This window comes from Salvelinus alpinus, chromosome 1 (genome assembly GCF_045679555.1).
Source record: "Salvelinus alpinus chromosome 1, SLU_Salpinus.1, whole genome shotgun sequence".
Lineage (NCBI taxonomy): Eukaryota > Metazoa > Chordata > Actinopteri > Salmoniformes > Salmonidae > Salvelinus > Salvelinus alpinus.
Genome location: NC_092086.1, coordinates 27,952,367 through 27,979,674, shown reverse-complemented (window position 1 = coordinate 27,979,674; position 27,308 = coordinate 27,952,367). Strand labels below are relative to the sequence as shown.

Below are 27,308 nucleotides of genomic sequence, written 5' to 3'. Positions count from 1 at the left end.
TGAGCCGAGGGAGAAGTGGGCGAAATGGATCCCTGGTTTCCTGTAAATGTTATTAGGGAGAGGGAATAAACTGGAAACTCACCTTTGACCCCTATAGTCAGCTTAGAGTAAACACATAGTCGTCACCAAAAGTTTTAAGAATGACACAAATATTAATTTTCACAAAGTCTGCTGACTCAGTTTGTATGATGGCAGTTTGCATATACTCCAGAATGTTATGAAGAGTGATCAGAGGAATTGCAATTTTTGCAAAGTCCCTCTTTGCCATGCAAATGAACTGAATCCCCCAAAAACATTTCCACTGCATTTCAGCCCTGCCACAAAAGGACCAGCTGACATCATGTCAGTGATTCTCTCGTTAACACAGGTGTGAGTGTTGACGAGGACAAGGCTGGAGATCACTATGTCATGCTGATTGAATTCGAATAACAGACTTGAAGCTTCAAAAGGAGGGTGGTGCTTGGAATCATTGTTCTTCCTCTGTCATCCATGGTTACCTGCAAGGAAACACGTGCTGTCATCATTGCTTTGCACAAAAAGGGCTTCACAGGCGAGGATATTGCTGCCAGTAAGATTGCACCTAAATCAACCATTTATCGGATCATCACGAACTTCAAGGAGAGCGGTTCAATTGTTATGAAGAAGGCTTCAGGGCGCCCAAGAAAGTCCAGCAAGCGCCAGGACCATCTCCTAAAGTTGATTCAGCTGCGGGATCAGGGCACCACCAGTACAGAGCTTGCTCAGGAATGGCAGCAGGTGTGAGTGCATCTGTACGCATAGTGAGGCGAAGACTTTTGGAGGATGGCCTGGTGTCAAGAAGGGCAGCAAAGAAGCCACTTCTCTCCAGGAAAAACATCAGGGACAGACTAATATTCTGCAAAAGGTACAGGGATTGGACTGCTGAGGACTGGGGTAAAGTAATTTTCTCTGATGAATCCCCTTTCCGATTGTTTGGGGCATCCGGAAAAAGGCTTGTCCGGAGAAGACAAGGTGAGCGCTACCATCAGTCCTGTGTCATGCCAACAGTAAAGCATCCTGAGTGTGTGGGGTTGCTTCTCAGCCAAGGGAGTGGGCTCACTCACAATTTTGCCTAAGAACACAGCCATGAATAAAGAATGGTACAACTTCTCCCAACCATCCAGGAACAGTTTGGTGACGAACAATGCCTTTTCCAGCATGATGGAGCACCTTGCCATAAGGAAAAAGTGATAACTAAGTAGCTCGGGGAACAAAACATCGATATTTTGGTTCCATGGCCAGGAAACTCCCCAGACCTTAATCTCATTGAGATTTTGTGGTCAATCCTCAAGAGGCGGGTGGACAAACAAAAACCCACAAATTCTGACAAACACTGCAAATATTGACTCTTTGCATCAACTTCATGTAATTGTAAATAAAAGCCTTTGACACTTATGAAATGCTTGTAATTATACTTCAGTATTCCATAGTAACATCTGACAAAAATATTTAAAGACACTGAAGTAGCAGACTTTGAAAATTTATTTAATAAATTTATATTTGTGTCATTCTCAAAACTTTTGGCCACGACTGTACTGTTAAATGGGGTTGCTGTGTTTGACTACATGTTGAAGGGGCTTGCTGCTGTGGTTGACTACATGTTGAAGGGGCTTGCTGCTGTGGTTGACTACATGTTGAAGGGGATAGCTGCTGTGGTTGACTACATGTTGAAGGGGCTTGCTGCTGTGGTTGACTACATGTTGAAGGGGCTTGCTGCTGTGGTTGACTACATGTTGAAGGGGATAGCTGCTGTGTTTGACTACACGTTGAAGGGGATAGCTGCTGTGGTTGACTACACGTTGAAGGGGATAGCTGCTGTGGTTGACTACATGTTGAAGGGGATAGCTGCTGTGGTTGACTACATGTTGAAGGGGATAGCTGCTGTGGTTGACTACATGTTGAAGGGGATAGCTGCTGTGTTTGACTACACGTTGAAGGGGATAGCTGCTGTGGTTGACTACACGTTGAAGGGGATAGCTGCTGTGGTTGACTACACGTTGAAGGGGCTTGCTGCTGTGGTTGACTACATGTTGAAGGGGAGGGCTGCTGTGGTTGACTACACGTTGAAGGGGATAGCTGCTGTGGTTGACTACACGTTGAAGGGGATAGCTGCTGTGGTTGACTACACGTTGAAGGGGCTTGCTGCTGTGGGTGACTACATGTTGAAGGGGATAGCTGCTGTGGTTGACTACATGTTGAAGGGGATAGCTGCTGTGGTTGACTACATGTTGAAGGGGATAGCTGCTGTGTTTGACTACATGTTGAATGGGATAGCTGCTGTGGTTGACTACACGTTGAAGGGGATAGCTGCTGTGGTTGACTACACGTTGAAGGGGATAGCTGCTGTGGTTGACTACATGTTGAAGGGGAAGCTGCTGGGGTTGACTACATGTTGAAGGGGATAGCTGCTGTGGTTGACTACATGTTGAAGGGGGTAGCTGCTGTGGTTGACTACATGTTGAAGAGGATAGCTGCTGTGGTTGACTACATGTTGAAGAGGATAGCTGCTGTGGTTGACTACATGTTGAAGGGGATAGCTGCTGTGGTTGACTACACGTTGAAGGGGCTTGCTGCTGTGGTTGACTACATGTTGAAGGGGCTTGCTGCTTTGGTTGACTACATGTTGAAGGGGATAGCTGCTGTGTTTGACTACACGTTGAAGGGGCTTGCTGCTGTGGCTGACTACATGTTGAAGGGGATAGCTGCTGTGGTTGACTACATGTTGAAGGGGCTTGCTGCTGTGGGTGACTACATGTTGAAGGGGATAGCTGCTGTGGTTGACTACATGTTGAAGGGGATAGCTGCTGTGGTTGACTACATGTTGAAGGGGATAGCTGCTGTGGTTGACTACATGTTGAAGGGGAGGGCTGCTGTGGTTGACTACACGTTGAAGGGGATAGCTGCTGTGGTTGACTACACGTTGAAGTGGATAGCTGCTGTGGTTGACTACACGTTGAAGTGGATAGCTGCTGTGGTTGACTACATGTTGAAGAGAATAGCTGCTGTGGTTGACTACATGTTGAAGGGGATAGCTGCTGTGGTTGACTACATGTTGAAGGGGATAGCTGCTGTGGTTGACTACACGTTGAAGGGGATAGCTGCTGTGGGTGACTACACGTTGAAGGGGATAGCTGCTGTGGTTGACTACACGTTGAAGGGGCGTGCTGCTGTGGTTGACTACATGTTGAAGGGGGTAGCTGCTGTGGTTGACTACATGTTGAAGGGGATAGCTGCTGTGGTTGACTACATGTTGAAGGGGATAGCTGCTGTGGTTGACTACATGTTGAAGGGGCTTGCTGCTGTGGTTGACTACATGTTGAAGGGGGTAGCTGCTGTGGTTGACTACATGTTGAAGGGGATAGCTGCTGTGGTTGACTACATGTTGAAGGGGATAGCTGCTGTGGTTGACTACATGTTGAAGGGGATAGCTGCTGTGGTTGACTACATGTTGAAGTGGATAGCTGCTGTGGTTGACTACATGTTGAAGGGGATAGCTGCTGTGGTTGACTACACGCTGAAGGGGATAGCTGCTGTGGTTGACTACATGTTGAAGGGGATAGCTGCTGTGGTTGACTACATGTTGAAGGGGATAGCTGCTGTGGTTGACTACACGCTGAAGGGGATAGCTGCTGTGGTTGACTACATGTTGAAGGGGATAGCTGCTGTGGGTGACTACATGTTGAAGGGGCTTGCTGTTGGGGTTGACTACATGTTGAAGGGGATAGCTGCTGTGGTTGACTACATGTTGAAGGGGATAGCTGCTGTGGTTGACTACATGTTGAAGTGGATAGCTGCTGTGGTTGACTACATGTTGAAGTGGATAGCTGCTGTGGTTGACTACATGTTGAAGGGGATAGCTGTTGGGGTTGACTACATGTTGAAGGGGATAGCTGCTGTGGTTGACTACATGTTGAAGTGGATAGCTGCTGTGGTTGACTACATGTTGAAGGGGATAGCTGCTGTGGTTGACTACATGTTGAAGGGGATAGCTGTTGGGGTTGACTACATGTTGAAGGGGATAGCTGCTGTGGTTGACTACATGTTGAAGGGGATAGCTGCTGTGGTTGACTACATGTTGAAGTGGATAGCTGCTGTGGTTGACTACATGTTGAAGGGGATAGCTGCTGTGGTTGACTACATGTTGAAGTGGATAGCTGCTGTGGTTGACTACATGTTGAAGGGGATAGCTGCTGTGGTTGACTACATGTTGAAGGGGATAGCTGTTGGGGTTGACTACATGTTGAAGGGGATAGCTGCTGTGGTTGACTACATGTTGAAGTGGATAGCTGCTGTGGTTGACTACATGTTGAAGGGGCTTGCTGTTGGGGTTGACTACATGTTGAAGTGGATAGCTGCTGTGGTTGACTACATGTTGAAGGGGCTTGCTGCTGGGGTTGACTACATGTTTTACTTCTCTGCTTTAACATTGTGTTTGGGACTAAGACGGTGGTTTAAACCCATATTCCAGAAATGAATCAGTAATGATGAGAGGACGGTCATTGTAAACTAGGGATGAAAGCATTCCTCTGAACGAGGTGTGTAGGCTACTAGTGCCCCCCTCTGTCAGATAGTTAGAGGGCTGAGAAACAGAATGATTAAACCATTAGACATTTTAGACATTAGATTTATTTGAGAAATGTATCTCTATGGTCTGAGTGACAACCTTGCTGTTCAAGGTTTATGTCGCTTTATTTTCAATCACAGCCATGCATAGCTAATTCAACCTCCACAATGGTGGGATGTGTGTGAACTCATACGTTTAAGCCCTGTGTAGGAGGAGGAGTGTTTTCAGACACATGAGGTAATCTTTGGGAAGTATCAGTGAGTTTCCATCCACATCTTCTACCTCTGGCACCCCCAGTGTACAGCACTGTGAGAGGGCAGTCCAGTGGGACCTTCTCTCCTTTCCCCTGGTGTGTGTGTGTGTGTGTGTGTGTGTGTGTGTGTGTGTGTGTGTGTGTGTGTGTGTGTGTGTGTGTGAGAGAGAGAGGGTTCCGTCATGCCCCTTCTCCCCTCTATTTGAGTGTGACCAACCTGCCTGGGTGCCTCAGGCCACCCTGTCTGTCGGACAGTAATTCAGGTGTGTGTGTGTGCACGCTATGTGCCCCTGTGACATGTATTAAGGGTGTCTGGCCTAGGGGACAGGTGCTAGAGATGGACTACTGTTACAAGGGTAAGGTACAGGTACCTTTATGGGGGTGGTGTTAAACACTAGGTAGTCAAATGTATTACAGTGTTACGTTAAGGTGTGTTTAATTTACCACAGTAAAAATGCTTTAACATAGTAGAGAGGGATTTGTTTTTGCAATCTTCCATTGATAGTTAACTATTTGCAATGGCCATTTTTATTCCATTGGCCATCTTAATTCAACAGCAAGTACAATATGTGTCAAATGTCTGTCTGCTCCATGTTACAGTGGACTTTACGGTGTCATAACTCTAAAGGTCCATAGTGAAATGCTTCATTGTCAGTGTGTGGCATGGACATGTGAAACATTACATTTAGTATGTGATTGAATGTTTTCAATTGGATTTCAATGCCTTGAAATGTGTTGCTGTAAAATGTTGGAAGACGATTCTGTAGGGCTGGTGCTTCCACAGGAAATGATCTCATGCACACACACACACAGCTGCCTATGCCTGGCTTGGACGTGACTACGCAGTGAGCCTGTACGCATACTCTCTCTTGCTCTCCTTTTGTCTTTCTCCTTCCCTCCCTCTTTCGATCCCTCTCTCTCTCCATCCCTCCCTCTTTCGATCCCTCTCTCTCTCTCTCCATCCCTCCCTCTTTCGATCCCCCTCTCTCTCTCTCCATCCCTCCCTCTTTCGATCCCCCTCTCTCTCTTTCCTTCCCTCCCTCTTTCGATCCCCCTCTCTCTCCTTCCTTCCCTCCCTCTTTCGATCCCCCTCTCTCCCTCCTTCCCTCCCTCTTTTGATCCATCTCTCTCTCCTTCCCTCCCTCTTTCGATCCCCCTCTCTCTCTCTCCATCCCTCACTCTTTCGATCCCTCTCTCTCTTCTTCCCTCACTCTTTTGATCCCTCTCTCTCTCCTTCCATCCCTCTTTCGATCCCTCTCTCTCTCCTTCCATCCCTCTTTTGATCCCTCTCTTCTTCCCTCACTCTTTCGATCCATCTCTCTCTCCTTCCCTCCCTCTTTCGATCCCTCTCTCTCTCTCCTTCCCTCTCTCTCTCTCCTTCCCTTCCTCTTTCGATCCCTCTCTCTCTTCTTCACTCCCACTTTTGATCCCTCTCTCTCTCCATCCCGCCCTCTTTTGATCCCTCTCTCTCTCCTTCCCTCCCTCTTTTGATCCCTCTCTCGCTCCATCCCTCTGGTTTCCTGTTGTATGCCCTTTGTTCTAGTTTCTTGGCTGTCAGCTGAAGGACTGAGCAGAACCAAGCCACAGTAAACAGACAAACACACACACTGCCTCTCAGGTGGGGTAAAGCAGCCAGTGCTGACAGCCTCCCTAAGGACAGTATTACTGAGCGTGTCAAGGGAAGTATTTAGAAAACCACACACATAAAGTCTATGTGCAGTAGGACTAATCATAAGGACTGGCTTGTATTCTTTAGGCACCAAATGGAAGAAAACAGACTGAACCAATAAGAAACGCTCATTTGTGTTTTCCATTGCAAAACCTTTTGCTACGGTGTGCTCTAATGTATACGACCCTGGTTTATACCGTTGACCTCACTGTGTATCTGTGGAATGTCAACTGTTAAACCAACTAACTGGCACCATATTGTCGGGTGTTTGTTGCTGCTAATGCTCTGCTTGATGGATGACGGAGGGAAACGTAATGTGAAGGAACGAGGTGACTTCTTAGGTGACTATTAGAAGGTGACTTAACACCAAAGACAGGGCGACGGTAAGCCCCTCTCTGATGTCACTGACCCCTCTCTGATGTCACTGACCCCTCTCTGATGTCACTGACCCCTCTCGTTACTGTCGCGTGACCTTTCCCTGACCACAGGAAGTCATTTAAGTGTTTACTCATGTTTTGTTGGTTGAAGATGGGAGCCTCTACAGCTCTGAGGTTGTGTGATGGAAGCTAAGATTTGGGAGAATGGAGTGGGAATACTAGAACAGATAGGAGCCACATATTGACTATATTTCTACATGTACAGCTCTGCTATAGAACAGAACAGATTATATACAGTGGGGAGAACAAGTATTTGATACACTGCCGATTTTGCAGGTTTTCCTACTTACAAAGCATGTAGAGGTCTGTAATTTTTATCATAGGTACACTTCAACTGTGAGAGACGGAATCTAAAACAAAAATCCAGAAAATCACATTGTATGATTTTTAAGTAATTAATTTGCATTTTATTGCATGACATAAGTATTTGATACATCAGAAAAGCAGAACTTAATATTTGGTACAGAAACCTTTGTTTGCAATTACAGAGATCATACGTTTCCTGTAGTTCTTGACTAGGTTTGCACACACTGCAGCAGGGATTTTGGCCCACTCCTCCCTACAGATCTTCTCCAGATCCTTCAGGTTTCGGGGCTGTCGCTGGGCAATACGGACTTTCAGCTCCCTCCAAAGATTTTCTATTGGGTTCAGGTCTGGAGACTGGCTAGGCCACTCCAGGACCTTGAGATGCTTCTTACGGAGCCACTCCTTAGTTGCCATGGCTGTGTGCTTCGTGTCGTTGTCATGCTGGAAGACCCAGCCACGACCCATCTTCAATGCTCTTACTGAGGGAAGGAGGTTGTTGGCCAAGATCTCGCGATACATGGCCCCATCCATCCTCCCCTCAATACGGTGCAGTCGTCCTGTCCCCTTTGCAGAAAAGCATCCCCAAAGAATGATGTTTCCACCTCCATGCTTCACGGTTGGGATGGTGTTCTTGGGGTTGTACTCATACTTCTTCTTCCTCCAAACACGGCGAGTGGAGTTAGACCAAAAAGCTCTATTTTTGTCTCATCAGACCACATGACCTTCTCCCATTCCTCCTCTGGATCATCCAGATGGTCATTGGCAAACTTCAGACAGGCCTGGACATGCACTGGCTTAAGCAGGGGGACCTTGCGTGCGCTGCAGGATTTTAATCCATGACAGCGTAGTGTGTTACTAATGGTTTTCTTTGAGACTGTGGTCCCAGCTCTCTTCAGGTCATTGACCAGGTCCTGCCGTGTAGTTCTGGGCTGATCCCTCACCTTCCTCATGATCATTGATGCCCCACGAGGTGAAATCTTGCATGGAGCCCCAGACCGAGGGTGATTGACCGTCATCTTGAACTTCTTCCATTTTCTAATAATTGCGCCAACAGTTGTTTCCTTCTCACCAAGCTGCTTGCCTATTGTCCTGTAGCCCATCCCAGCCTTGTGCAGGTCTACAATTTTATCCCTGATGTCCTTACACAGCTCTCTGGTCTTGGCCATTGTGGAGAGGTTGGAATCTGTTTGATTGTGTGTGGACAGGTGTCTTTTATACAGGTAACGAGTTCAAACAGGTGCAGTTAATACAGGTAATGAGTGGAGAACAGGAGGGCTTCTTAAAGAAAAACTAACAGGTCTGTGAGAGCCGGAATTCTTACTGGTTGGTAGGTGATCAAATACTTATGTCATGCAATAAAATGCAAATTAATTATTTAAAAATCATACAATGTGATTTTCTGGATTTTTGTTTTAGATTCCGTCTCTCACAGTTGAAGTGTACCTATGATAAAAATTACAGACCTCTACATGCTTTGTAAGTAGGAAAACCTGCAAAATCGGCAGTGTATCAAATACTTGTTCTCCCCACTGTATATATATATATATAAATATATATATATATAAATACATGGCTCTGGAAAAATAGTCTTTTTGAGAAAAAATAGCCAGTCAAGGAGTTCCTTCCAGCCAGTTAGGAAGTAGAGCATAGCCCTGATTACATGCTGATGGGCTCTGTGGATGACTAGTTAGCCCCGGACTGGACTGGTGAGGATCTTGGTTGGTAGGCTAGCCCTCCACTGTGAGATGTGGTCATGCAGGGTGACACACAGAAAATAGACATTTCGAAAAAGAGAGAAATCATTAGTCTGACCACAAGCTTGTCTCCTGTTGTGTTGAGACCTTTTCATTGTCGAGGTCTGCTGGGGTAACGTGTGTCTGTGTGCACGCGCACACCACATACTGTATGTGTCCTGTGTGTCAGCCGAGTAGGAGGACATTCCTGTGGAGAGGAATAAGTCCAGGCAGTACTTCTGTCCTTTTCATTTATTTGGTCCACTCACATTCCTCTCTGGTCACATGATGGAAATCCTGTAAGGGCAAAGGCCAGGCCATCGGGGCCAAAAGCCCTCAGGAACCTTGTGAGTTGTAATGACACATTGATCAGACTCACTATTATGCTGCTGTGGAGAAACAATTTTAATTAGCTAGCCTGTATGTTAAAAATGAACCTTAAAGGGGCAATCGTAGTTGAAACAATAACAAAGCGACCGCCCTGCCTATGTTTCAGTAAAAAGCTGAGGGATGGGGCTGGAGAAATATAACCACTCTGAAATTCATCAAAAGAGCTACGGATGCAATGACTGACCATTCATGATATCAAAGTTTTAACCATGTTTTGAGCTATAAGCTTATATTTTGGGTTCTGATAGGTTATGACAGTTCTTGAATAAATGGGTGCATATCATAAAGTAAAAAAATATATGTAGCAACTGCAGATTGACCCTTTAAGCTAGGAGAGCTTTAGCTGCAGATCAAAGTTAGCCTCCAGGCTAATGTGAGTAGTACAATCATTGCTTATCATGGGAATTAGCTTCAGGCTATGCTAACACCGTGAAGTCATTTTGATGACGATTAGCTTGAGACTAATGGGGTGACTTCTGATCAGAATTAGTGATCAGTATCTCCCCGAGGGGAGCAGTAGGGTGCTGACTGGGGGAGCAGTAGGGTGCTGACTGGGGGAGCAGTAGGGTGCTGACTGGTGGAGCAACAGGGTGCTGACTGGGGGAGCAGTAGGGTGCTGACTGGGGGAGCAGTAGGGTGCTGACTGGGGGAGCAGTAGGGTGCTGACTGGGGGAGCAGTAGGGTGCTGACTGGGGGAGCAGTAGGGTGCTGACTGGGGGAGCAGTAGGGTGCTGACTGGGGAGCAGTAGGGTGCTGACTGGGGGAGCAGTAGGGTGCTGACTGGGGGAGCAGTAGGGTGCTGACTGGGGGAGCAGTAGGGTGCTGTCTGGGGAGCAGTAGGGTGCTGACTGGGGGAGCAGTAGGGTGCTGACTGGGGGAGCAGTGGGTGCTGACTGGGGGAGCAGTAGGGTGCTGACTGGGGGAGCAGTAGGGTGCTGACTGGGGAGCAGTAGGGTGCTGACTGGGGAGCAGTAGGGTGCTGACTGGGGGAGCAGTAGGGTGCTGACTGGGGAGCAGTAGGGTGCTGACTGGGGGAGCAGTAGGGTGCTGACTGGGGAGCAGTAGGGTGCTGACTGGGGGAGCAGTAGGGTGCTGACTGGGGAGCAGTAGGGTGCTGACTGGGGGAGCAGTAGGGTGCTGACTGGGGGAGCAGTAGGGTGCTGACTGGGGGAGCAGTAGGGTGCTGACTGGGGGAGCAGTGGGGTGCTGACTGGGGGAGCAGTAGGGTGCTGACTGGGGGAGCAGTAGGGTGCTGACTGGGGGAGCAGTAGGGTGCTGACTGGGGGAGCAGTAGGGTGCTGACTGGGGGAGCAGTAGGGTGCTGACTGGGGGAGCAGTAGGGTGCTGACTGGGGGAGCAGTAGGGTGCTGACTGGGGGAGCAGTAGGGTGCTGACTGGGGGAGCAGTAGGGTGCTGACTGGGGGAGCAGTAGGGTGCTGACTGGGGGAGCAGTAGGGTGCTGACTGGGGGAGCAGTAGGGTGCTGACTGGGGGAGCAGTAGGGTGCTGACCGGGGGACCAGTAGGGTGCTGACCGGGGGACCAGTAGGGTGCTGACCGGGGGAGCAGTAGGGTGCTGACCGGGGGAGCAGTAGGGTGCTGACCGGGGGAGCAGTAGGGTGCTGTCTGGGGAGCAGTAGGGTGCTGACTGGGGGAGCAGTAGGGTGCTGACTGGGCAGCGTTCTCTCAGGCTGCAGTCACAACCTACTAAGATGGTGTTTATTTCCCTCTCTCCCACATAAAGAGCTATTGATGGCAAGGAGAAGGGATGGCTGAGGAGCTGGACTTGTGCATGTCACAAGGCACGGAAATGTCTTCAGGGAAGAATAATTTACAGATGGGGAGTGTGTGTGTTGTTTATGACGTGTGTGTGCCGTTCCGGCTTGAGAGAGAAGACAGGAATGAAAAGCTGTCTTTTATTCCTCTGGCCACACAAAATATTTTACAGTTTTTTTGCTTTGTGTTTCTCAGTTGAGTAATCGTGATAAAAGGGACTGAATAGAGACTCAGGTTGATACCAAATCCATGCATACAACACAAGATACTGCCATAACCTTTTACCCTCCCCACTGCCTCACCTCACATGTCAATTTGCTCTCAGTTACAGAGGTACCATACTCTGGATTTCCAATCTTCACATTGCCAATTTATCATCCCTATAATAACTTCAAGCGTAGACTAGGGGTCAGCCTGATGAACCAAACTACCCAGTAGTAGACTAGGGGTCAGCCTGATGAACCAAACTACCCAGTAGTAGACTAGGGGTCAGCATGATGAACCAAACTACCCAGTAGTAGTCTAGGGGTCAACATGATGAACCAAACTACCCAGTAGTAGACTAGGGGTCAACATGATGAACCAAACTACCCAGTAGTAGACTAGGGGTCAGCCTGATGAACCAAACTACCCAGTAGTAGACTAGGGGTCAGCATGATGAACCAAACTACCCAGTAGTAGACTAGGGGTCAGCCTGATGAACCAAACTACCCAGTAGTAGACTAGGGGTCAGCCTGATGAAACAAACAACCCAGTAGTAGACTAGGGGTCAGCCTGATGAACCAAACTACCCTGTAGTAGACTAGGGGTCAGCTTGATGAAACAAACAGTCCAGTAATCCCCTCCATGTAGCCTAACTCACACACAAACAAAGTATACTAATTAAGAAAATACATGTTTGATTATCTGATTGATCAATTCATGTTTTACTTGTATTGTGTTTTGGTGGTCTGGTTTTCATATAAGCCCTGTTGGGCTCCCAACCTTACTTGCACAATGTTTTTCCCCGTGTTCTTTATTAGTACGGTTTATGTGTTTCACTTGTTTTCTTTGGTGCAAATAAATAAAACCTAAAACAGTCCCAGAAAAGAAAAGACACTTCTACAGATAGCATCACCACAGACAAAGAAAACTGGTACAGAAGAAAATAACACTTTAGACTGTTGATACACACCCCACATACAGTACCTGTTGGTTTCTCCAGTGACATTAACACCTCAACAAAACAGCATCCAATTGGTGCAGCTCTAACAACAACCAGTAGGAGATGCTGTTACACAGGTGGTTCTCTTTCAGACCCAGGTAAATGGGTAGGTATTCCACACAGGTCTTTATCTCTTCCAGACTCAGGTAACTAGGTAGGTATTTTCCACAGGTGGTTATCTCTCCCAGACTTGGGTAACTAGGCAGGTATTCCCCACTCTCTGTAAGAGATTACATTACACTTCTTATACATGACTTGACAAAAGCGTATGTCCTGTCCTGTTACATTTATGTCAACAGCTTTGTGTCACAAGGGACGTCCTGATCGTATCGCAGCGTAGCCCTGTTGTCTTGATGTTGTCATAGCAATAAGATAGCTCACAACATTGCCATCCCACTGTATAGATATGTCAGTGAAGGACATCCCCTGTCCACTCCATCTGCTTTGTCAGTAAACATTTGGTCAGATTGTGGATCAGTTATACACTATGGCCTGAAGAAGGCACAGTGATGCCGAAACGTTGGTGGTTTTTTTTTTACCCAATAAATGACTGGGAGGTAATAGATATGGAGTGTGTGACTCTGTTTTTATAGCTTCCAGGTTATTCTCTGTTAATCAGCACCTCTACACTAAATCATTTTCTCTGGGTGTGTGCCAGCTCATGCTTTTTATTAGACTGTTGGCTATGTATATACAGTACAGTACATACTTCATCTATGTTGCTAATAGAAATACAGGAGCAAACAGACAAGGTGTGGGGATTTCCTTTCTATTACAATTTATTATATAATAATAATAATACTTTTTTGGTACTTTTTAACCCTTTTTCTTCCCAATTTCGTGATATCTAATTGGTAGTTACAGTCTTGTCCCATTGCTGCAACTTCTGTACGGACTTGGGAGATGCGAAGGTCGAGAGTACAGTAGAGGTCGACCGATTATGATTTTTCTACGCCGATACCGATTATTGGAGGACCAAAAAAAGCCAATATCGATTTAATCAGTGTTTTATTTTTTCAATTGAATTTAAAAATATATATATATTTGTAATAATGACAATTACAATAATACAGAATGAACACTTTTATTTTAACTTAATATAATACAAAAATACAATAAATGTAGTCTCAAATACATAATGATACATGTTCAATTTGGTTTAAATAATGCAAAAATGCAGTGTTGGAGAAGAAAGTAAAAGTGCAATATGTGCCATGTAAAAAAGCTAACGTTTAAGTTCCTTGCTCAGAACATGAGAACATATGAAAGCTGGTGGTTCCTTTTAACATGAGTCTTCAATATTCCCAGGTAAGAAGTTTTAGGTTGTAGTTATTATAGGAATTATAGGACTATTTTTCTCTATACCATTTGTATTTCATATACCTTTGACTATTGGATGTTCTTATAGGCACTATAGTATTGCCAGCCTAATCTCGGGAGTTGATAGGCTTGAAGTCATAAACAGCGCTGTGCTTCAAGCATTGCGAAGAGCTGCTGGCAAACGCAGGAAAGTACTGTTTGAATAATCGCTTAAGAGCTTGCTGCTGCCTACCACCAATCAAACATCAAATCATAGACTTAATTATAATATAATAAACACACAGAAATATGAGCCTTCGGTAATTAATATGGTCAAATGCGGAAACTATAATTTCAAAAACAAAACGTTTATTCTTTCAGTGAAATACGGAACCGTACCGTATTTTATAGAACAGGTGGCAACCCTAAATCTAAATATTGCTCTTACATTGCACAACCTTCAATATTATGTAAAATTCAGGCAAATTAATGACGGTCTTTATTAGGAAGAAATGGTCTTCACAGAGTTCGCAACGAGCCAGGCGGCCCAAACTGTTGCATATACCCTGACTCTGCTTGCACTGAACGCAAGAGAAGTGACACAATTTCCATAGTTAATATTGCCTGCTAACATGAATTTCTTAACTAAATATGCAGGTTTAAAAATATATACTTGTGTATTGATTTTAAGAATGGCATTGATGTCTATGGTTAGGTACATTGGTGCAATGATGGTGCTTTTTAAGCAAATGCGTTTTTGTTAAATCATCACCCGTTTGGCGAAGTAGGCTGTGATTCAATGATAAATTAACAGGCACTGCATTGATTATATGCAACGCTGAACAAGCTAGTTAAACTAGTAATATCATCAACCATGTGTAGTTAACTAGTAATTATGTTAAAATTGATTGTTTTTTATAAGATAAGTTTAATACTAGCTAGCAACTTACCTTGGCTCCTTGCTGCACTCACATAACAGGTGGTCAGCCTGCCACGCTGTCTCCTCGTGGATTGCAATGTAATCGGCCATAATCGGTGTCCAAAAATGCCGATTACCGATTGTTATGAAAACTTGAAATCGCCCGAATTAATCGGCCATGCTGTTTAATCGGTAGACCTCTAGTCGAGAGCCATGCGTCCTCGGAAACATGACCCGCCAAGCCACACTGCTTCTTGACACACTACTCGCTTAACCCGGGAGCCATCCGCACCAATGTGTCGGAGGAAACACCGTACAGCTGGCGACTGAAGTCAGAGTGCATGCGCCCCGGCGCACACAAGGAGTTGCTAGAGCGTGATGGGACAAGGACGTCCCAGTTGGCCAAACCCTCACCTAACCCAGACGACGCTGGGCAAATTGTGTGCCGCCTCATGGGTCTCCCGGTCACGGCCAGCTGCAACACAGCCCGGGATCGAACCCGGATCTGTAGAACCCGGATCTGCCTATAGAACTGCGATGCAGTGCCTCAGACCGCTGCGCCACTTGGGAGGCCCAGTATTTTGTTTCTTGTTTCTTGTCCCCAGCATCTGTGAGTTTGTTGTTCTTTACTTCCACTACTTTGGTAATGTATACTTGACTAAAGGTGTGGAGAGATGGTTTGGGACCAGCAGCAAGCCCGAGCCAGGCATTAGTGTTTTTATGCAGAGGGAAAGTCAGTGAGGTAAGGTCTGGAGAAACTAGAACAGACCTTCCCATTCAAGTTAATGTCATTCTAGTTCAATGGTCTGCTCTACGTAACTCAGCTCTATGGGATGGTTCACTGTAGTGCTCTGCTGGGTTTATATCAGCATGTTAGAGGAAGTACTTCCTCCTTTCCCAGAGCTCTGTGCCCATATGACACCCCTATATACACACACACACACACACACACACACACACACACACACACACACACACACACACACACACACACACACACACACACACACACACGATTTCCTGTCTTTTCTTGTGTTTTCTGACAGGAGGGCCCAGAAGGATATACTGCTGAGGTAAAATAAGTGTTTTAGTTAAAAATGAACCCCAGGAAGCTTTGTATTTCTGGTGGTTAATTAAATTCCCACGTCTTTCACATTGACGACAATAGAGGGCATTAGCTGATTCTGTTCCCACTGTACACTAAACGTTCTACTTTCTAACGTAGGCCTAGAGGTTTCTAGAAACTCTCCAACCTTATTCATTATCATCTAAAACTCAAAACTGATGCTAGATCAGCACTTATACTCAGACACTTACGTGCCCAACTACATTGGAACTTGACTTATCTCTTCGAAAGGGATTATTGGTGTTAAAGAATGTAGTGAAGGTGTAGAATGACTACAATGCAGACAGGACTCGACATAACTGCTTTCCCACTAAAATGTGCGTGAGCCAGCCTTCACATGCCCTTATTTTGGGTTTCCCCGTATACTGTATGGGAACAATAGTGGTCCTGTTTGGTCTCTCAGTCTTCTCCTTTCTCTCCTTCTCTCTCCGTCCTCCTGAGGCGGCCTACTGAATACTCAGCCTTCAGTCTGGAAACCTGTGGGACACAAGCTGGCTATTCATGTCGGTCCTTTTCTCCTCTCAATCTCTCTCCACAAACACACACACACCTCAATCAGGCTATTCACTTTGTGCTCTTTCTCACACTCCTCTTCTCGCAGTGTGTACATCCCACCTACACAGACTGGAGAAATGGTCTGGAACTGGTTTCCTACTATGATGTGGCACTGTTCCTCTATCTGCTCTCTGTGTATTTCAGCTATGTGTATATTTGCTTGAAATTCAGTCACCGGTAATAAGATGCATGTAATCTGATATTTGGCTGAACATTTCTGATTGGAACCATAGTTGAACAAACCAAATGTGATTTGAAACACTGAAAAGGCCATGTTTCTTCAATCTATACATTGTGTTTCTATGGTCTGAAAGCCCCGCTGCAGCACACACACGGGGAGGTCAGCCAAGCAGCTCTCCACTGTCCCTGCCAAGACCCGTCTCCATCTTGGCTCCATCTAGCCCAGTAACATCAGCCCACAGGGCCCCTGCTGTTGGGTTTCTGGCACTGCGTCTCCGTCAAACGAAGATCTTTTATCTTGGAAAGTCCATGTTCTCCGCAGGGCAGCCACTCAAATGGAGTCGATACTAAAGGCACGAGCCAAGTTGTGCCGATCAAACAAATTATGGTTGGCTTTAGCTCTGGCATCACTCTGTGTGTTCACAGTCCGTTTGGAGTCAAAGATGTTTAGGAGAGACTGTTGGACTTATTTTGGGATGCAGTTTTTGCTAATGAGAAAAACACGTGTCGTTCAATGTCTGATCATACAATAAGATGATGTCCCTCTACTATGTCCTTCAGTTGGGCCTCTCTGCTGGCATCTCTGCTTTCAGTTAGGATACAGCTAGCCTGGTCCCAGATCAGTTTGTGCTGTCTTGCCAACTATGGCCTTTGAAGTAGACGAGACTGCACAAACAGATCTTGGACCAGGTTTGGTTAGGATATAGCTGGTTTGATATTTAGTGACTCTGACTTCAGTAGGCTTGGCTGGGATGAATTAGGGACGTGAATCTCTGGGGAGGTCGGAGGAGGAATGGTGGTGGGGGGTGGAGGAGCAGTGCGTTAGCCTTGTTCCCACTGCAGAAATACAGTGTGTTATCAATGTTGAGGGTGTAGTAATGTACAGAATAGAGCCAAGCCTTCCACAGTCCTCTGGGCCCCAGGGACCCCTGCTAGATGCTCGGCTATGAAGAGATGACAGAGAGGGGAGAGATGGAGAGAACAGAGGAATGAAAAAGAGACAAGCCTGGAAAGAGGGGCCAAGTTTTGAGTGGAAAGCTAGACTTCGAGAAGTGAGGGGAGGGTTGTACAGTACAACATTTTGTCTTTAAGATTCATTCTTCTCAGAACTTTACAGCAGGACAACACTGAGCAGCGCCACTGGCAAACTAGACAAGGACACACTGAGTTTTGTAAGTACTCTGTGTGTGTGTGTGTGTGTGTGTGTGTGTGTGTGTGTGTGTGTGTGTGTGTGTGCGCTTGTGGGCACTACTCTGCCTAGCAAATGGTCTTCATTAGAGCCAAGTCAAAATTCTTTCTGTAATTCAGTGGAAAAAGGGAACAGACACTGATGGCATGTTACCATGTTTACCTAAAGTAACGCCTCTGGGCTGACAGACAGGGAAGAACTCTCTTGCTCCAGTACTCTCTCTCCCTCTTGCTCCAGTACTCTCTCTCCCACTTGCTCCAGTACTCACTCTCTCTCTCTCTCTCTCTCTCTCTCTCTCTCTCTCTCTCTCTCTCTCTCTCTCTCTCTCTCTCTCTCTCTCTCTCTCTCTCTCTCTCTCTCTCTCTCTCTCTCTCTCTCTCTCTCTCTCTCTCTCTCTCTCTCTCTCTCTCTCTCTCTCTCTTTTGCTCCAGTTCTCTCTCTCTCTCTCTCTCTCTCTCTCTCTTTTGCTCCAGTACTCTCTCTCTCTCTCTCTCTCTCTCTCTCTCTTTTGCTCCAGTACTCTCTCTCTCTCTCTCTCTCTCTCTCTCTCTCTCTCTCTCTCTCTCTCCAGTACTCTCTCTCTCTCTCTCTCTCTCTCTCTCTCTCTCTCTCTCTCTCTCTCTCTCTCTCTCTCTCTCTCTCTCTCTCTTGCTCCAGTACTCTCTCTCTCTCTTGCTCCAGTACTCTCTCTCTCTCTTGCTCCAGTACTCTCTCTCTCTCTCTCTCTCTCTCTCTCTCTTCCTCTGTTTCTATCGCTGTATCAGAAAAACAGAAGAAATAGTTGGAGACACTCTAAAGAACATATTAAAAAAGGCTGTTATGCTTCCACAGCGCTTTTGTTTTCCTGTAAAAGTTGTATAGTGCTCTCTCTCCCTCTCTTTGACTTGTCCTGTCTAATGGATAGTGATGAGAGTTACTGTTGTGTTGGAGGGACCCAGGGGGCTCTGGTTACGGAGGAATCTTCAATCTGCACATGCTCAGTCTACACTACCCTGGTACTGACCGGATCAATCTGGCACAGCGCTTAGCAACACAGCTGGGAAAGCTTCAGCGAATGGGTGTCTCTAAAACTCTCAGAAAAGACAGCGACGCTGTGATGAAGTCAAACTTGTGCTCCCCCGAAAACCACAGAACTCTCTGACGGTTTATCTACTTAGCGGTCCCCTCTTTAAACATAGTTTCTCTGCATTTACTGATTTATACACACACACAATACAGGGCTTTGAAATAGGGTGCCTGTAGTTAGAGAATTCAGGGCTTCTTATAAACATTGTAAAACGGACTAAATACACCCAGGATTTATTTTTTATGTTGATACGTGATCGCCCCCCTGACCCCGAGCAGGAAGTGGGGAGCTGGCTGAGTGTGTGCTGAGGGTGTGTGTTGAGGGAGTATTAGGATAGAGTAAGGCACTGTGTAAATCTGCCTCCCTAATGGCACCTTATTCCCTATGTAGTGCACTACTTTTGACCAGAGCCCTATGGGAATTGGGTGCCATTTGGCACGCAGTCTAATAGTTAGGTGGATGTGGGTTCTTCAGGGCTGGTGTGTGAGGCTTGCACATATACTGGGACATGTCATGAATCTACAACCATGGCATTTTGGGGGGAGATTTTGGTCATCTGTCCAAGGTTACTTTTTCCAGTTGCTCACTTTCTCCTCCTGTTCAGAGAAAACATTCAGCTTCTTACATAAATTACCCTAAGACTTTTCAAAAAGTACAGGCTCAGTCATTTCACTCGACCAGCAAGGTTTGTGATGAATGAAACCAAATAAAGCCATCCATCCAGAAACAGTAGTTGCTGTAAAAACGAATGAGGTATTTGGTTAAATGTGAAAACGTGATCCCTTTCAGCCCAAAAAAACTCAGGTGATGGATTGCAGGTGTGTGTGTTAGACATGTGGTGCTTTAGCCCCTGGTAGGTATATAATTTCACTTCCTGTGTGGCCAGAAACACAGCTGTTTCCTTTGCTCTTTAATCACAGACAACCAGTTGTATCAAAGAACCTACTGAGACATACCTCTCCCTGGAGCAGTATGTACACCACTGCAGTAGACTAGAACCACCGTAGAACCTACTGAGACATACCTCTCCCTGGAGCAGTATGTACACCACTGCAGTAGATTAGAACCACCGTAGAACCTACTGAGACATACCTCTCCCTGGAGCAGTATGTACACCACTGCAGTAGACTAGAACCACCGTAGAACCTACTGAGACATACCTCTCCCTGGAGCAGTATGTACACCACTGCAGTAGATTAGAACCACCGTAGAACCTACTGAGACATACCTCTCCCTGGAGCAGTATGTACATTTACATTTAAGTCATTTAGCAGACGCTCTTATCCAGAGCGACTTACAAATTGGAAAGTTCATACATATTCATCCTGGTCCCCCCGTGGGGAATGAACCCACAACCCTGGCGTTGCAAGCGCCATGCTCTACCAACTGAGCCACACGGGACCACACCACTGCAGTAGACTAGAACCACCGTAGAACCTACTGAGACATACCTCTCCCTGGAGCAGTATGTACACCACTGCAGTAGAACCTAGAACCACTGTAGAAACTAGAACCACTGTAGAAACTAGAACCACTGTAGAAACTAGAACCACTGTAGAAACTAGAACCACAGTAGAACCAACTGAGACATACCTCTCCCTGGAGCAGTATGTATACCACTGCAGTAGAACCTAGAACCTAGAACCACTGTAGAACCTAGAACCACTGTAGAAACTAGAACCACTGTAGAACTGGGATTTAAAGGGAGCAACTCTCCTTTAATCTTTAATGATCAAGGATTAAAGAGACACTCCTGAATGTTTGTTTTAGCCGAACAGCAGCCCCACTGAGTGGTTTGTCAATGCCATTAAGTTGAGAGATGGGGCTATGGTGGTAAAATTGTGGTCAAAAAGAATTACAAGATGTTACCCCTTTCTCGGTATGGACACAGTGTTGCAACACGTAAACCTGCTACACAGTTACAGTACTAAATATTTAACCTACTTCTCAATCCTCCTCATCCATTGTTGGATGTAGCTCCCACAATAGCAAGTAAACACATGTCATCATGTTTATTTGGGCCTGCTAGTCCTCTGGTATGTGTTGTGGAATGATTGGGATCCTGTGAATTCCAGGAACAAAGGGCTGGAGCAGGTCATTGGAGGGTTGTAAATCAGTGACAGACAGGAGGACCAGGGAGATGGACGGGCTGGCTTCTCTCAAACCTGTGGCCAGAGGCTAGGGGGAAGGGAAGGATGAAGATTAGAGGAGCAGGGACGGTGTGTCTACGCACACACACACACACACACACACAGAAATGGCTAGGCGCCAGCCGAACCGAAGCATGTGCAAGCCTTAAGAATGAGTGTGCTCTCATACTCCCTTAAAAGAACTTTGCTTGAAAAACAAACAAGAAAAAAGTGGCAATAGTACTGTTTGTCCATCTTGAGATGCCGTAGCCAGTATACACTTCCTCAAAATGGTCAGAATTAATCTAAGGTAACTCAGATTTAGATTTTTGTTGCGTATTTGTACATCTAACTAAGATGTTTGGTGCAGTATTTCTGAAGTAATTTTTTTTAACATGAAAACAAGTCGTCTAGCGTTGAATGACAACAAACACTTAATCGAAGAATCCCTACTGTTGACCAATAACCGACGAATGTGCGTAGATTTCAGCTCACGACCTTCAGCTTGCCTCGAGATAATATTGTGTGCACGAACAGCAGAAAAAAACCTTGCCAAAGACCAAAATCAACAAAAATGTCACAAAATGTCGTCATAATATACAGTACATTTAACATTTAAGTCATTTAGCAGACGCTCTTATCCAGAGCGACTTACAAATTGGTGCATTCACCTTATACCAGTCAAAAGTTTGGACACACCTACTCATTCAAGGGTTTTTCTTTATTTTTACTTTTTTCTACATTGTAGAATAATAGTGAAGACATCAAAACTATAAAATAGCCCATATGGAATCATGTTGTAACCAAAAAAGTGTTAAACATATATTTGAGATTCTTCAAAGTAGCCACCCTTTGCCTTGACAACAGTTTTGCACACTCTTGGCATTCTCTCAACCAGCTTCACCTGGAATGCTTTTCCAACAGTCTTGAAGGAGTTCCCACATATGCTGAGCACTTTTCCTTCACTCTGCGGTCTAACTCATCCCAAACCATCTCAATTGGGTTAAGGTCGGGTGGTTGTGGAGGCCAGGTTATCTGATGCAGCACTCCATCACTCTCCTTCTAGGTCAAATAGCTCTTAGTGGTGTGTTTGCTCATTGTCCTGTTGAAAACAAATGATAGTCCCACTAAGCGCAAACCAGATGGGATGGCGTATCGCTGCAGAATGCTGTGGTAGCCATGCTGTTTTTTTTGTTGAGTTTTTTTCACCCCTTTTTTCTCCCCAGTTTCGTGGTATCCAATTGGTAGTAGTTACAGTGTTGTCTCGTACGGACTCGGGAGAGGCGAAGGTCGAGAGCCATGTGTCCTCCGAAACACAACCCAACCAAGCCAAGCCCCACTGCTTCTTGACACAATGCCCATCCAACCCGGAAGCCAGCCGCACCAATGTGTTAGAGGAAACACCGTACACCTGGCGACCGTGTCAGCGTGCACTGCGCCCGGCCCGCCACAGGAGTTGGTAGTGCGCGATGAGACAAGGATATCCCTGCCAGCCAAACCCTCCCTAACCCGGACGACGGTGGGCCAATTGTGCGCCGCCCCATGGGCCTCCCAGTTGCGGCTTGCTGCGATAGAGCCTGTACTCGAACCCAGAATCTCTAGTGGTACAGCTAGCACTGCGATCCAGTGCCTTAGACCACTGCGCCACTCGGGAGGCCGTAGCCATGCTGGTTATGCGTACCTTGAATTCAAAATATTTCACTGATAGTGTCACCATCAAAGCACCCCCACACCACCTCCTCCATGCTTCACGGTGGGAACCACACATGCGGGGATCATCCGTTCACCTACTCTGCATCTCACAGAGACTTGGCGGGGGGAACCAAAAATCTAAATTTTGGAATCATTAGACAGATTAGGACAGATTTCCACTGGTCTAATGTCCATTGCTTGTGTTTCTTGGCCCAAGAAACTTATTGGTGTCCTTTAATAGTGGTTTCAATTCGACCATGAAGGCCTGATTCACGCAGTCTCATCTGAACAGTTGATGTTGAGATGTGTCTGTTACTTGAACTGTGAAGCATTTATTCGGTCCTCATGAGAGCCAGTTTCATCATAGCACTTGAAGAAACTTTTGAAGTTCTTGAAATGTTCCACATTGACTGACCTTCATGTCTTAAAGTAAAGATGGGCTGTCGTTTCTCTTTGCTTATTTGAGCTGTTCATGCCATAATATGGACTTGGTCTTTTATCTTCTGTATACCAACCCAACCTTGTCACAACACAACTGATTGGCTCAAACGCATTAAGAAGGAAAGAAATTCCACAAATGAACTTTTAACAAGGCACACCTGTTAATTGAAATGCATTCCAGGTGACTACCTCATGAAGCTGTTTGAGAGAATGCCAAGAGTGTGCAAAGCTGTCATCAAGGCAAAGGGTGGTTACTTTGAAGAATCTCAAATATAAAATATATTTTAATTTGTTAAACACTTTTTTGGTTACTACATGATTCCATATGTGTTATTTCATAGTTTTGATGTCTTCACTATTATTCTACAATGTAGAAAATAGAAACAAATAAATAAAACCCCTGGAAGGAATAGGTGTGTTTTTTGACTGATACTGTATGCACAAACTATTCCCAACTGTTTCAGATGGGAAGCATGAGAAGCGTTTATCCTCTCTGTTGAAGATGTTTCATGTTGAGGGGAGGGTGGTGTGAGTGAGAGGGGGGGTGTGGCATGCCTGTGGTCCAGTGTCACATGACGGGGTGAGGTGGGAGGGGCCGTGGGGTTCCTCGGTGACTGGACTGGCTCTCACTAGGGGGCTGCTCTTCAGCACGGGACAACACACACGGTGAGTTTGCGGTTCTGCCTCCCTCGCCGTGTGTACTGTGTGTGGTTTCCTTGTTCTCCCCTCTCTCTATTTCTCTGCTTTTCTTTTTCTCGCTCCGTCTCTTCTAGTTTCCTGTTTGTCTGTGGTACAGTACTAGCTCTCTCTTTACTCTGCTGCCCAGGAGCACCACTACTGTGTGAGTGTGCATGTTTCTGTGTTTATGTTAGTGTGTATTTGTTTGTCTTGATAGAAATACACTCAGATGTACTGAGGTATGACTGTAGAGGGGAATAGGCTTTCTGTGAAGTTTCTCTCTGTTGTACTGTACTCCTGGAACCCAGCATTGTTGCTGCATCATCCTCTAGTTTTTCTCTGTTGTACTGAGCTCTTGGGGGTTTGGGGGCGGAGCGGGTGAGCTCAGAGTGGAGGGACGGGGGGGGGTCGGGGATAAGAATTTTGTGTGTGTCTCTAACATGGCGTCTGCAGCTCCAGGGCCAAGCCTTGTAATCAATCCTGGGAGGTGAGGGGGCTGTTTGCATAACCACAGCACTGCTTCTCTGCTGCTGCCATCTTTCATTAAGTTTCTCTGTTTCTGCTGGGCTCTGGTTAATTTCAGCTCTCCTTTCCCCTCGTTCCGTCTTTCCTCTAACCTTCCTCTAACGACATGATCCACACATGGGGCTGTGTAGTGCTGGAAGGGACATTGATCATGACATTGCTGTATTGCATACAGACCAGGTACAGAACATGGAGAGAGGCAGAGCACTACTGTATGTGGAGGGATTTCCACACGTGGAAACATGTGGAAAGAGGCAGATACTTTTAGTATAGGGTGTGAGACCCTGCCGTGAAGTAGTCTCCGGCCGCCCGTTCAAAGTGAAAAGTAGTCCCTGTAGTTAAACTGATGGAGTGATGTGTCTGGAAAGTGGAGATAGAGGACTCTATTTTCGGTCTATCTCTTTCATCCCTCTCTCTTCTTTGATTGCATATTGCTGTTCTTATTGGCTGTCACAGTAAAAGCAGAACTATGGCACTGCTCTGACAATGGCTTCCCTCAACCTATGTTTTGTTTAAACAGGTTTGACCCCAGCTATTTTACGTAGGCATAGTTCACTGATATCAGGCAGTTAAATATAAGCAGAATAACGGAACCGCTCTTCACCTTTGAGTCAGTCGGATCTGATTTACAGACACACTAGTTCAAAGGAGCTCTGTTTTCTGGACAGTTAAGGGCTTTGGTGCATTGCCAGGCAAGAACAGACACCGTGGCTCTTCAACAGCTGCTGATGTGATGCCGGAAAGGTCGTCATTACCTCTGCATTCTCGTGTGTGTGTGTGTGTGTGTGTGTGTGTGTGTGTGTGTGTGTGTGTGTGTGTGTGTGTGTGTGTGTGTGTGTGTGTGTGTGTGTGTGTGTGTGTGTGTGTGTGTGTGTGTGTGTGTGTGTGTGTGTGTGTGTGTGTGTTAGATTCCCAGAGGTTCTGTCTGTAGACAAACTACCTGCATCTGTTAAGTGGTTAGTATCTACTTTGCTTACATATTATTTCTTCACTTCCCCTTGGTCATGCATTTGCATACCATTATGACTGGTGGAGTATGGCATGTAGCCATGTAATGTATGTCCTTGTCTCCTGAAATGGTATGTATGAGGTCAGCGGTTTTAGTTCTGAAATGGTATGTATGAGATAATAATGTCAGCGGTTTTAGTTCTGAAATGGTATGAGATAATAATGTCAGCGGTTTTAGTTCTGAAATGGTATGAGATAATAATGTCTGTGGTTTTAGTTCTGAAATGGTATGTATGAGATAATAATGTCTGTGGTTTTAGTTCTGAAATGGTATGTATGAGATAATAATGTCTGTGGTTTTAGTTCTGAAATGGTATGTATGAGATAATAATGTCTGTGGTTTTAGTTCTGAAATGGTATGTATGAGATAATAATGTCTGTGGTTTTAGTTCTGAAATGGTATGTATGAGATAATGAGGTCTGTGGTTTTAGTTCTGAAATGGTATGTATGAGATAATGAGGTCTGTGGTTTTAGTTCCAGTGAAGGACAGTGGGTCTAGGAAGGAAGAAGGGAAGGGGTGCAGACTGGTGTGTTGTTCATAGAGCAAGGACGATACATCTAACATTACTGATACCGACCCAACCGATCATTTATCGAGGGCATTTTACTGCTATAAGTAGCCTTTACTAGAGGAATGTGACGTTTTGAAATGAATTAAGTCTACAAATATGGACGATTTCTATCCGGACAATTGATATCTACAACATTTTAAAAATAGTAGTAGTTTTAAGGCTAATATAAAAAAGTAACTGATGCACATTGTTATGAATTTAGCGTTATCGTGATAATTCATTAAATGTAGCGTGATATGGATTTTTGTCTTTATCGCCCAGCTCTAGTACTTCTGGGATATATGTGTGTGTATAGGGAGGTGTAGAAGGGACTTGATGCGGATTAAGGAGGGGTGCAGACTAGCAGGTTTAGGGAGAGTTGAGGGGTTGGTCATCTCTTTCTGTCTGCAGTGGCGGATAGATTGGGGTCTACTGTTGATCACTGTGCTGATGGAATGATGAACGTGTGTGTGTGTGTGTGTGCGTGCGTGCGTGCGTGCGTGCGTGCGTGCGTGCGTGCGTGCGTGCGTGCGTGCGTGCGTGCGTGCGTGCGTGCGTGCGTGCGTGCGTGCTGACTAGGGCCCACTGTATTAAAGGAATGATGGACAGCACAGTGGATGTGTAGAGGTCCTCACATTGAGAGAGTGAGTACGTCTGTAGACCTATAGTACCAATGTCACTTTGACTGGTATTGATATCTTCCCAGTATCACTTTACTGTGACCAGACTGTCATGAGATCCATGTAACACATCTAGATGACATCTGTCTGAAGCCTTATTTATTCACCGTTGACGTCATGTAAATGACAGAATGACATCACCTCCATAAAACATACTAGGGCTGGGAATTGCCAGGGACCTCACCATACGATATTATCATGAAACCTATGTGCCGATACAATATGTATTCCGATTCTCTCGATTCTATAGGTATTGTGATTCAATTATGTGATTTTTGTGATTCCGTGTTCCAAACATATTGTTCACCATATGTCTGATGCAGAGGGACAAGAAAGCCATGAGAACTCGTGTTGATCAGTCATGGAAATGAAAGTCCAGTCCAGAGGTAACGTGTCATAATACACCAAGCTACATGATATGGGTTGCTACGGTGGTTTAGCACAACTCCTTTGAAAGCAGTCCTCTCCCTAATTCTCTCCCAGAGGTTGTTTCTCTCTGTCGTCGTACCAGTGACTCGGGCCAGAGAGGTCAGTGAAAGGTCAGATTCTGGAACCCTGCGCCCCAACACTATCTGTCAGAGAAGAGTTCCACACTGATACACTATGACCTCAGCAAAACAAACAACCGGTAGTAGCATGACCTGTAATAGGCTACTGCTAATGCTGCTGGCTAATGGCTCGTTCTCTTAGCTTCTCTGAAGAAGGCTCATAGATAATATCATTAGATGGACCTTGTTACAGTTAACATTAGGCTAATGATGACTGAGGCAGAAACAGAATGGTAACTAGGTGGAAACAGAATGGTAAACAGGCAGGTTACAATTGTGCAGGTTCGGGCTAAAGACACGTCTTAACTGAAAATATAAAGATTTTCATTTTGAAGTGGACTCTTTCACTTCCATTTGAAGCTGTCTTGCTAAC

General features: G+C 45.6%; 1 protein-coding gene across 7 annotated transcripts in view; it reads left to right on the top strand.

The window, feature by feature from the left end:
• Nucleotides 1-27,308, top strand: part of LOC139572722 (septin-9-like) — a 168,312-nt gene that overhangs the window by 106,255 nt on the left and 34,749 nt on the right. Inside the window, exon 1 of one of the 7 annotated variants that reach the window (XM_071395478.1) lies at nucleotides 23,522-23,610. The exons of 5 other annotated variants lie outside the window; for them this stretch is intronic. The gene's annotated coding sequence lies outside the window, so the exon portion shown is untranslated. Of the gene's footprint in view, nucleotides 1-23,521; nucleotides 23,611-23,636; nucleotides 23,786-27,308 lie in introns of those variants that run through there. One more of the 7 variants, XM_071395488.1, reaches the window with a different exon arrangement.